The following is an 11,281-nucleotide window of genomic DNA, read 5'->3' on the forward strand; positions in this document are numbered from 1 at the left end:
GTGGGCAGGTTGCCCAAGAATGAAAACTGAAATCAGCATGCATTTTACACCCACTCGTTCTCTTCCTTCTTTTCAAAATATTTAGATAGGTTCCTAAAGATCTCACTTAAATCTGTAGAGTTTGCTATAAGTGCACAACAATTGTACAGATGCTTCTAAGTCCCTTGCCCTACTCCAGTAGTGGTAAATATGTAAGAGAGGAGTAGAAGATTTTCAAGTAAGATTCCTGGTGGGTCAACAAGCTGGAAACTATAGGAAACTAGGAATTCCCGAGTCCCTTGTACTGATATGGTCTTGTGTAGGAGTGTTTCCTCATTCATCCACATGAAGCTTACTGAGTGACCTTGGGCCAGTCACAGTTCTCTCAGAACTCTCTCAGACCCACCTACTTCTCAAAGTGTCTGTTGTGGGGGAAGAAGGGAACGAGTTTGTAAGCTGCTTTGGGACTCCTTATGGTTGAGAAAAGTGCGGCATAAATCCCAACACTTTGTCTTCATGTAATGAATCTTCCCAGTGGAGGTTTGACACACAAATGCCCTTCCAGTCTGTCACTGAGGTGAACTTTTCCTCAGCTAAGCGCTCGAATCTAGGTTAGGGATCCATCATCAGTTCTCCCTCAAGGACAACATCTATTCTTGGGCGAGTGGGAAGATTTGTTCTCTTGGAAAGGACTCGCAAGGAGCTAGACGTTCTGCCAAGAAGGCCAGAGCCTCTTTACAAACAAAGGTATGAAATATTGACCACACAGTTAGATGGCAGCCTTTGAATCATCCAGTCGTAACCTTCTGTCCTCAGACAGGATATCCTATACCCAGACCCACCCTGAAAGGTACCTGCCTAACCAGTTTGTGGTGATGGAGACTGCAGCTGCTTTGTGCTGTGCTTAATCATTGCAAATTTTTGTTCTCTCTCTTTTAATTGTATCGAGCGAGTACGTTTTTATCTTCCACCAAGGAGCAAAGGACAGCACAGATCCTTCCCTCCTCCGTTTGACCTTCACAACAACCCTGTGTGGTTGGTTAAACTGAAAGCCTGATGGGTCAAAGCTCACCTGGTAGAGTGGGGCTTCAACCTTGGGTTTCCTAGGGCCCCTTCCGCACATGCAAAATAATGCGTTTTCAAACCACTTTCACAACTGTTTGCAAGTGGATTTTGCTATTCCGTACAGCTTCAAAGAGCACTGAAAGCAGTTTGAAAGTGCATTATTCTGCATGTGCGGAATGAGCCCTAGATTCTAGTCTGACCTTCCAGTTACTATACCATACTGGCTTTTTAAAAGGGTATGTGTCCCACCTGTTTACAGGTTTCCAGTTTACTGCTAAAAGCCACACAAGAAATGTCAGTCGTATAGAGAAACATCATAATTCATTATGAAAAAAATTGAGCATTATAAACTGGGAATATGAGTTCCAACTGGATATGTGTGGAAGTGCTGTCAAGTTGCAACCAACTTCAAATAACCCGGGCAAGGGGTGTCCCAGGCAAGTAAGAAGCAGAGATGGCATGCCATTGCCTTTCTCTGCAGAGCCTTCCTTGGTGGTCTCCCAACCCTGCTTTGCTTCTGAGATCAAGCGACACCACCCTGCCTTCCTTCCCACCCAACTAGATAAGCAACCATAAATACAAAGGCTGACAGAGAGCAGCCATAGCTAGTCAAACCACCAGATTTCAAACTTACAATTTCTTGCAAACATTCTTGCTGAGGATGGTGGTTGCGCGAACAACTGGAATCACCAGCTGCCATACAGGGCGGGACTCTTTTTACAGTATATTCGAAAAGGAAGTGAGCTTGAATAGATGATCAGAATTTCCCCCCCTCCCCACTTTTGTTTTTTCACAGCAAACTATGACGAAGTTAATGTGACAAGGACTCAGACGTCCCTGTAGACATCATCCATGACTCCGCATTTATTATTATTATTGATTATTCAAGGATCAAAACACGCTTCAGGCACTTGGATTGCCAACCTAAGCAGTTACACCTTCCCAGCCGATTGGCTTCAATGGAGTTAGACAGCTGAGATTCCTGCTTAGAACGGCACTGTTGCAAATTCAATCATGACCTCCACCTTGCCCCAACCCCTCACAGACACTGAGTTTGCTTAAAATGCCAGGTGGCACCCGCACCTTCCCTCAGTCCTTACTTTATCATGTCATCAGAGAGAAGAGAGAGAGACTTCACTTACAATGTCTGTACTTCCTGGTGTAAGAACACATTAGAAAGTGCCCCAATTCTTCTTTTAAACCAAAGGGTTTTTAACAAATCCTACATTTTTTTTTGAAGCAATACATAAAATTCCATCAACCGTCCCAGGAAGAGAACACCAATGACAATTAACTTCACCGCTGCTTTATAGGAGTTTGTTAATAAGCTATATGGCTGGGAAAACCCTTCACGTATATAGCTTCAGTCTTTTTTATGTCATCCTTGTAGGAAAGGTCATTTTTATGATCATCCCATATAGTCCTTGTTTTTATTACCATCTTTATAGCTTGTTTAAGAAAGTGTACAAAGAACTGTGTAATACGCTCCTGTTAGCAAGGACTGCAGATCAAGGAAACATGGTAGAGATTTCAAAGCCCAAGTGGCACAGGTCACTTGAGGAAGTGAGCCAAACCACATTCTGTGATGGAAGCTACAGTATGGACTACAAAGTGCAGGAATTAAGAATCCAGAAAACCTCTATACATTTTACATTTTACAGATAAGGACTAAATGCAGAAATAACTTGATTGGTGTCATTGTCCTTTCTCTTGCCTCTTCCCACTTCCATGGGTTGTGGCTCAGTCAGACATCAGCCTTTTCTTTTTGAAGCTGAGGCTCCCCTTTAGCCATTTAACTTTTTTGTTTTTTTACCAAAAGAGCTCATTGCTTGCTCTTGGTTAAATGATAGATTAAAATGAGAATCAACATTATTGAAAGAACTCAAAGGCCGTTTCCGCACGGGCAATTAATGGCGGCCTGGAGACGGTAAAAAACGCTGCCCCAGGCCGCTTATTCGCATTGTAGGCACAGCTGCATCGCGAGTCGCCGCTCTCGCGACCGCTTCGTCTGGCCGCTGGCCGGGCGCTTCCAGAGCTTTTGAAGCACTCTTTGGGAAATACTTCGCTGCCGGTTTAACAGCAGCGCTTCCCCACCGCATCTGTTTGTCCCCGGCCTCCGGGCGCATCGCCGAGGTCTCGAGACATGCCGGTTAGCCGGGCTACCGGGCGTCTGCCGCTGCCCGCTGTTTCCAGGACCGGCCCATATGACGCGTCCAGCGTTGCCGGGTCGGGCGTCAGAACGCCGATTCGCCAGCTTCCGCCTTCGTATGAAACGCCCAAACTAGCAAAGGAAAAGCCGGAGGTACTTTTTTGAGGTAGGCACAAAACCAGTTTCAGAGTTAGACAGGTAGCCAATTCATACTAGATGTCATGGACTACAGTTCCCATCATCCCCTGCCAGCATCATGCTGGCAGGGATGATGGGAACTGTAGTCCATGACATCTGGAGGGCCGCTAGTTTGACACCTATGAGATAGGGGGTAGCAACGACAAACACTTAAAGCTGCCATCCGCTACCCATTCCTCCTGGGAATTTTCTGAAATGTGGTCCAATTGTGTTCCTGATCAGGTAGATTCTCAGGGCTGAATTTCATACAAACAGCAAACATTATTTTGAGATGAGAACCGATAACAATTTCATGCAGCATAATGGTTTAAAAAAGGATCAATAAATGAATGTTTCAGTATTTATATTCCACTTTTTTACCTGGAGGGACCCAGGCAATTGAATCCGCAGCAAAAAAAATAAACCAGTAAACAAATAAACAGGACCCACCTGCCATGTAGCTGATGGGCTCATTGGCTGGCTGGCTTGAAGTCACTGGCTGTATGCCACAGACTTAGAGCCCAAGGTCCAAGAGCCCTCACTCAGCTCACACCTCTGGCAACACCCAAGGTTTATGGTGGTGGAAAGTGCAGTCAAGTCGCAGCCAACTTTATGGTGATCCTATGCGGCCCAGTAGGGTTTCCAAGGCAACAGACAAACAGAGGTGGTCTGCCATTGCCTGCCTCCACATTATGTATGATTTTAGACTGTACACCCCTGCAAGCTGCCATGAACCCTTTGGGGGTAGGAGGGAGGGATGGGTGGGTGTGTAGGTAGGTAGGTAGGTAGGTAGGTAGGTAGGTAGGTAGGTAGGTAGGTAGGTAGGTAGGAAGCAAGTTGCAACCCTGGACTTCCTTGGTGGTCTCCCATCCAAAATACCAACGAGGGCCAATTGCTTCCTAGCTCTGATGAGATTGGGCTGACCATCAAGGCTTTATAGGGGTACCTGAACCACCATATAGAGCGACCTGATTGAAAGTTCTTTGTCCCAAGGAGTTTACAGCTGAATATCTGATATGAGGAGACAACAGGAACAGTCACCGGTACTCATGCAGAGGGTTTATATTAGTTAGAAGTATGGCTTAGGGGAATCAGGTAATAAACCTAATGGAAATGCTGGGTTTTCAAGGAACTATCTGGGGAAGGAGGTATCTACCTTTAGGAAAACCAGGTTATTCTTGTCCTTTTCTTTGTCTCTGTACTTATAGTTGGCAGTTTTACATAGGTCGACATCTGTTTTACATGGTTTAATTTATTTGTACTTGAATCCTCGTGATCTGTGGGCAGAGGCAAATCTTGGGAAAATATAGCTTGGTGCAAAATCTGAGCCCCCCCCCCCCCCCACCCTATGGGTGGCCACCCTCCCCTGCCACGGCCAAATAACTTTTTTGTACCAGGTCATTTCACCTGCAGGAAAGGGGGGGATTTTCCGCCCCCCACGTGACTAAATGGCCGCAGCCCGGGGATATTTGACCCCATATGTTCGTGTGGGTGTGTCTTACAGTACGCCTCTGTTTGTGTGTGGTTCTTACATTTATAGAGCAAGTGTGCATACTCAGGATTTCTTAACCAGTATACTGCCTGATCCTGAATACGCACTTTTGCTTTAGCAGTATCTTGCTGGGCTGGGAGAGATTACTATCTCATCCCTCATTCTTTGCAAGAACCCCAGAAACAGCAGGCCCCAGGTGGTCACCAGGAATTGGCTAATATGAGAAAAACACCAGGGCCGGGTGAGGAAATGAGGGTACATGATGACAGGCAGGGCCAACTGGACAAAATATGCTGACTAGCCGGCACCAGCAGCTACCCTGGGCAGCAAAGTTCAAGGGGCAGAGACTGGGATGCAGATTTGGGCTTTCCTGGCATGTCCCCGTGGACCTGGAGCCCTCAGCAATGTCCAAGGGGGTTCTTAAATCTCCCTTCACCTTTGCTCCAGGTCATTTCTGCCCCACTCTAAGGCAGCAAAGCTCCTGGATCAATCTGAAAAGGCATGGTCTGTGTAAAGTGCTGTCAGGTTGCAACCCTGTATGGCGACCCTGTAGGATTTTCAAGGCAACAGATGTTCAGAGGTGGTTTGCCATTGCCTTCCCCTGCCCAGTGACCTTGGAATTCCTTGGTAGTCTCCCATCTAAGAACTAGCCAGGACCGACCCTGCTTAGCATCTGAGATGCAATAAGATCAGGCTCACCTGAGACACCCAGGTAAGGGCAAAGATGCTTTGCCAAAGGAAATAGAAGAGTGCACGCAAGCAGTGGGTCTTTGAAAGTCCTTCACTGGGCTTGATCCAACCACCTGAGGGACAGCAAACAGAAGAGCTTCAAAATGAGCCGGGTCAAAGACTTGCAAGAGCAAGAAAAACCCAGTTATGGAGGGAAACCTCTGAGCCACTCATGGTGTTCTCTGGGGCTATCCTGTCGCCTTGGTAACAGGAGACTATGTCCAGTCCAGGGTGTCCTAGTAAATTACCCCACTCCCTTTTCTCCAGCCATTAAGGTGATGTCACTTCCTCTTAGCCCTCCCACCCAGCTGGAAGAACTGGCTGCAGGGGACGTTCAGCCGTGTGGGTCTTGCGCCACCGAGACGTGTTGGGGGCGTGTGTGTGCTGTCCCTTTGGAATGCAAGCTGGTCAGCTCATCACAGCATGAGCAGGCAGCAAAAACGCCTACATACCATGAAAACGCAGAGGCTTCCTGCTGGAGGTCACCCATCAGTCCCATTTTGTGCCCCCCCCTGCCGCCGCCACCCTCTAGGATGCTGGGAAAGCCCCTCCCTGCAATGTGTAAGGCTGCCCTTTGGGGACCGAACGCCAAAGAGGAATTGATGCAGGTTTTGCAAGCAGGGGAGAAAGTATATGGACAGGGGGAACCTTTGCACGTCCTGCACTGTAATTGGCAAGGAGAAAAGGCATGCGTGTCCTCCTTGGCATTGATTCACACCACATGCGCTAGGTTGAGTCCCTGGATTGGGAACAAAGGGTGTGCCTCCACCGTCCTTTCCACCTATGCGATTATAAGATAAGGGCCAGGATCATTAACATTGCTCATAATTATTATACGGTCTGCCTGTCTCCTGCAAGTTTATTCCACCCTTCCTCCAAAGAGCTCAGGGTGGTGTAAATGATTCACCCATCCCCATTTTAGGCTGAGCAACAGTGACAGGCTCAAGGTCACCCAAGAGCTTCATGGTGTTTGCTTGTGGGTGGATTTGAACTCGGGTCTTCTACACCTGTGGCACAGGAGGGTGAGTTTCAGTGCTGCAGTCCAAGCTCTGCTCACGAGCTGAGTTTGATCCCAATGGAAGTCGCCTTCAAGCAGCCAGCCCAAGGTTGGCTCAGCCTTCCATCCTTCTGAGGTTGGTTAAATGAGTACCCAACTTACTGGGGGTAAAGCAGAGGTGCCCAGGGAAGGCAACAACAAACCACCCCATAAACAAAGTCTGCCTAGTAAATGCTGAGATGTGACATCACCCCATAGGGGTGAGCAGCAGTGGCGTAGTGGCTAAGAGCAGGTGCACTCTGATCTGGAGGAACCAGGTTTGATTCCCAGCTCTGCCTCCTGAGCTGTGGAGGCTTATCTGGGGAATTCAGATTAGCCTGTACACTCCCACACACGCCGGCTGGGTGACCTGGGGCTAGTCACAGCTTTTCGGAGCTCTCTCAGCCCCACCCACCTCACAGGGTGTTTGTTGTGAGGGGGGAAGGGCAAGGAGATTGTCAGCCTCTTTGAGTCTCCTGCAGGAGAGAAAGGGGGATATAAATCCAAACTCTTCTTCTTTTTCTTCTTCATAGGTCAGTGATGTCCAGGTACTCGCACAGGGGGACTAACTTTACTTTTTAACCCCCGCCCCGACCCAAGTCTGATGCCTTTAACTGTGACACCAACACTGATTCTCGAATGATATTTTTGTGAGCCAGGATCTGGGCAAAGGCATGTTTGGGCCCCTACATCACCGAGAGGAAAAACTGTCCTAGGAGACTGGTATTCAATGAAAGGTTATTAGCAGTTCTAGTATTTCTTCAGAATTCAGGAGAAACCAGCTCCGCTCCCTGGGGGAGAGGAAAGGGGTAATGGGGGTCACATGGCATCAAGAATGCTGCTGACAGCCATGTGATTTGAAAATCTTGTTAGGCTGCTGTGGAGGAGAGCTTGGCGGGCACAAGAACAGTCCGCTGCTGTTTCGCTGCTAGTTTTACCTTTCTCAGCTTAACTGGATGGCTTCTTTGTGTGTCTGCCATTACAGCTATGACTTCAGCCACAATCAACGACTCGTTTCAGCACTCAGTGCAAACAGTGTAGACCTGTCCCAAATCCCAAAGAAACCAACATGGGAAAGGGTGTCCCATCTGATCAGCAAAAGAGGTAGATCAGTACCTGCGCCGTTGGGATTCTTGATCCATTCGACAGCTGAGAACGTCAGGATGCGAAATTCAACATTGATAGATAATTTCAAAGAGTACCTGCATGATGCTGACATCTTTTGACTTTCATTTCGATTTTGAAGTTCGTTGACTTCATTGGATTGACCAGGGTGCAAATCTGCTTAGGATCGCACTGTTCAAACACTCTTCTGCTATGTTATTGGTTTTTTCAAAAAGTGGTTATTTTGAGCATGACAGTTTGTGGAAATGTCTAAGATTACTGTGTTTGGGTGGCTCAGTGTTAGAGCATCTTCATTTGCAAAAAGGTCTCAGCTCAGGCTGAGTTACTGACGTCCCTAGTTAAAAGGATCTGGTAGTTGGTGATCTTAAAGTCTGGAACCCCGGAGAGCAGACACTAGTCCCTTTGATAGATCACTGTCTCACAAAAGAAGACAACTTCACATGCAGCAGTGGCGTAGGAGGTTAAGAGCTCATGTATCTAATCTGGAGGAACCGGGTTTGATTCCCAGCTCTGCCACCTGAGCTGTTGAGGCTTATCTGGGGAATTCAGATTAGCCTGAACACTCCCACACACGCCAGCTGGGTGACCTTGGGCTAGTCACAGTTCTTTGGAGCTCTCTCAGCCCCACCCACCTCACAGGGTGTTTGTTGTGAGGGGGGAAGGGCAAGGAGATTGTAAGCCCCTTTGAGTCTCCTGCAGGAGAGAAAGGGGGGATATAAATCCAAACTCCTCCTCCTCCTCCTCCTCCTCCTCCTCCTCCTCCTCCTCCTCTTCTTCTTCTTCTTCTTCTTCTTCTTCTTCTTCTTCTTCTTCTTCTTCTTCTTCTTCTTCTTGGAACGAGAAAAGTGTGTATGTGTCCAGGGCTTTTGAATCAGTTTTTCTCAGCAACCTAGACGGAGATCAATCTGTTCCACTTTCATCTCATGCGTTTCTTTGTATTTGAATCCAGACTCTAGTGTTATTCACTTATCACTTCACTCTGTAAGATAAATTTCCTCTGCAAAACGGATGCTATAATAATCACAAAATCAACAGTCTTCATACAGGCGGGGTGGCACCAAGGGAGAAAAAGTTTTTTTTCCATAATAGATTATTTAAAATGTTAAACTGAAACAGTTGACAGTATCTGGCCAGTCTCTGGCATTTATTATCCCCTTAACAGGAGCAGAATAGGAAATAATTTTGCCCCATAGGTTTTATATTTCACGGCTTCTTGATCCTGTGGCCGTTGTTGTTTTCTCATCCTCCTACATAAAACGTCTGCAGAGTTAAGATCTACTCATTACATCTGAAGTAATGGAGTCCAGTCTGTGTGTGTGTGTGTGCGTGCATGCCATCGAGTCAGAGCTGACTTATGGGGACCCCATGGCTTTCAAGGCAAGAGACATCTGGCGGTAGTTTTCCCTTACCTGCCTCTGCATGGACTGAAAGAGATCTGAGAGAACTGACTGGCCCAAGGTCTAGTCTACAACAGCTTGGAGCCAGCACGGCTAAGAGCAGCAGACTCAGTTCTAGAGAACTGGACTTGATTCCCCACTCTTGCACATGAATGGCGGACTCTAATCCGGTGAATCAGGTTTATTTCCTCCCTCCTATTCATGAAGGCTGCTTGGTGACCTTGGGCTGGTCACAGTTCTCTCCAGGATCTCTCAGCCCCACCTACCTTACAGGGTGTCTTTATGAGGAGGGGAAGGGAAAGGTGATTGTAAGTCGCTTTGAGACTCGTTAAAAGTTGAGGAAAGTGGGCTATAAAAACCAACTCTTCTTCTGATATTTTGGAATAAAAGATTACATCTTTAAGATGCAACAAGATTCCTGCTTATGTTTTGTGGAAGTAGCCTAGGGTAGCTCTAGAACTATTTACATCCTCGGTTTAAGGAATAACTGTGATAGTGGCAGTGGAAAAGGAAATATAGGTGAATGGTACTGTCAAGGTCAGTGAAACACCCTACCTGAATCTACTACCTCAATGTAGTAGGAAAAAAGAAGCATTGCAGGCTGTTTTTGCCTTGTGTAAATCTTAAACTGTGCAATCCTAGACAGAGTTACGGCCTTCTACACCTATTGAAGTCAATGGTTTTTAAAGGGTAGAACCCTACATAGCTTGGCACTATAAACGTGAAGCCCAATTGTTTATAGCCATATCAGTCTAAAAGAAAAAGCCAAGAAGAAAATCCATGAAATACCTTTTTATTCAGATCATCCCAGTGACACACAACAATGTGCTAGCTTTTGAGCTCACTGAAACTCTTCAGCAAGCCAGATGCTACAGTTACAAAAAATGACATGAAGGGAGGGAAAGTTACATGGCAAAGTCTTAACATTCTGACCTGTAAATTCTGTGTTTTTCCCCCTCTTTTTGTATTGTAACACTTGGCCTGATGAAGAGTTCTGGTGAGCTCAAAAGCTCACACACTTGTGTTGGTCCTAATAAAAGCTGTTACATGGGCTATGAAGACTGAAGAGCTTAAAAACCAAAATCCTTTCCTGTTGCCTGGCCAACAGGAGCTATGTGCACATTCCCCCCCCCCCACCCCCACACACCAACGTTCCCTGTATGCATGCATTTAGTTCAGAAAGGCCTATGTTTGCAGTCCCCAGCGGTATGGGGGCAGGGAGTCCAAGTTGATGGATGGGGGATGAAAAAGGGGCCAGAAAACTGGGGGTGGAGTGGAAGCCATGAGCCAAATGTCCACAGCACCCTGGAGTGGCACCTGAATCAGCAAGGGGAAAGGAGGAGGCCAAGTCCTGAAAGGAGGATGAAATATACATAGCATTGACTGTTGCAGCAGGCTAGCTCTTTCGATGAATGAATTACAGTGTTTTAGAATTGACAAGCAGCTCCACAGCAAGTCAGCATTCCTGCATTTGCTGCAAGGCTGACTTTTCTGGTTTTCCTTTCGGCTCATATGGGAGCACCCCTGACCCTCCTTTGCCCAGGGGAGGGTCACGCTGCAATCTTCTCCTCTGCAGTCTGCAAGTATCCTCCACTGGCTTCATGCAGCTGGGCATTCAAAACTCCCCTCAAAGGCACCCAGCTGCAACATCTCCACCCTGGGCAGAGAGCAACAAAGGCATCATTCCAAGGCCTGTCCAGGGCTCACAGCGTGCAGCTGCTGCCTTTTTGCTCTGCCGTGGATGCATGGGTGCCTGCCTCTGCCCTGTGCCAGCTTCTTCAGAGTCTGGCATCTTCGGAGGTAGGTCCCAGAACGATTTGTTCATCTCTGTGGCACAGTGTGGAGTGACAGTGTGGTGGGGTATATGTCCCCTCTGGTGGGGGGGGGGGGATGAGGCAGATTTGGAGTTCATTTACAGCTGCATTTGCAATAAGATCCACAGCTATATCTGCATCTGCACTCTTCCATACCCTTCCATGCCCTCGAAGATCTAGCACACTGTGGCGCTGATTCGCGCACACGTCTGAACGCTCGACTACTGCACGAGCAACTGAACGTGTGAACCAACTCCTCTATATCCGTTGAAGGGGAGCATTGGGCACCAAGATCCTCCAGTTCATGCACGCAAGGCA

Source organism: Sphaerodactylus townsendi, linkage group LG16 (genome assembly GCF_021028975.2).
Source record: "Sphaerodactylus townsendi isolate TG3544 linkage group LG16, MPM_Stown_v2.3, whole genome shotgun sequence".
Lineage (NCBI taxonomy): Eukaryota > Metazoa > Chordata > Lepidosauria > Squamata > Sphaerodactylidae > Sphaerodactylus > Sphaerodactylus townsendi.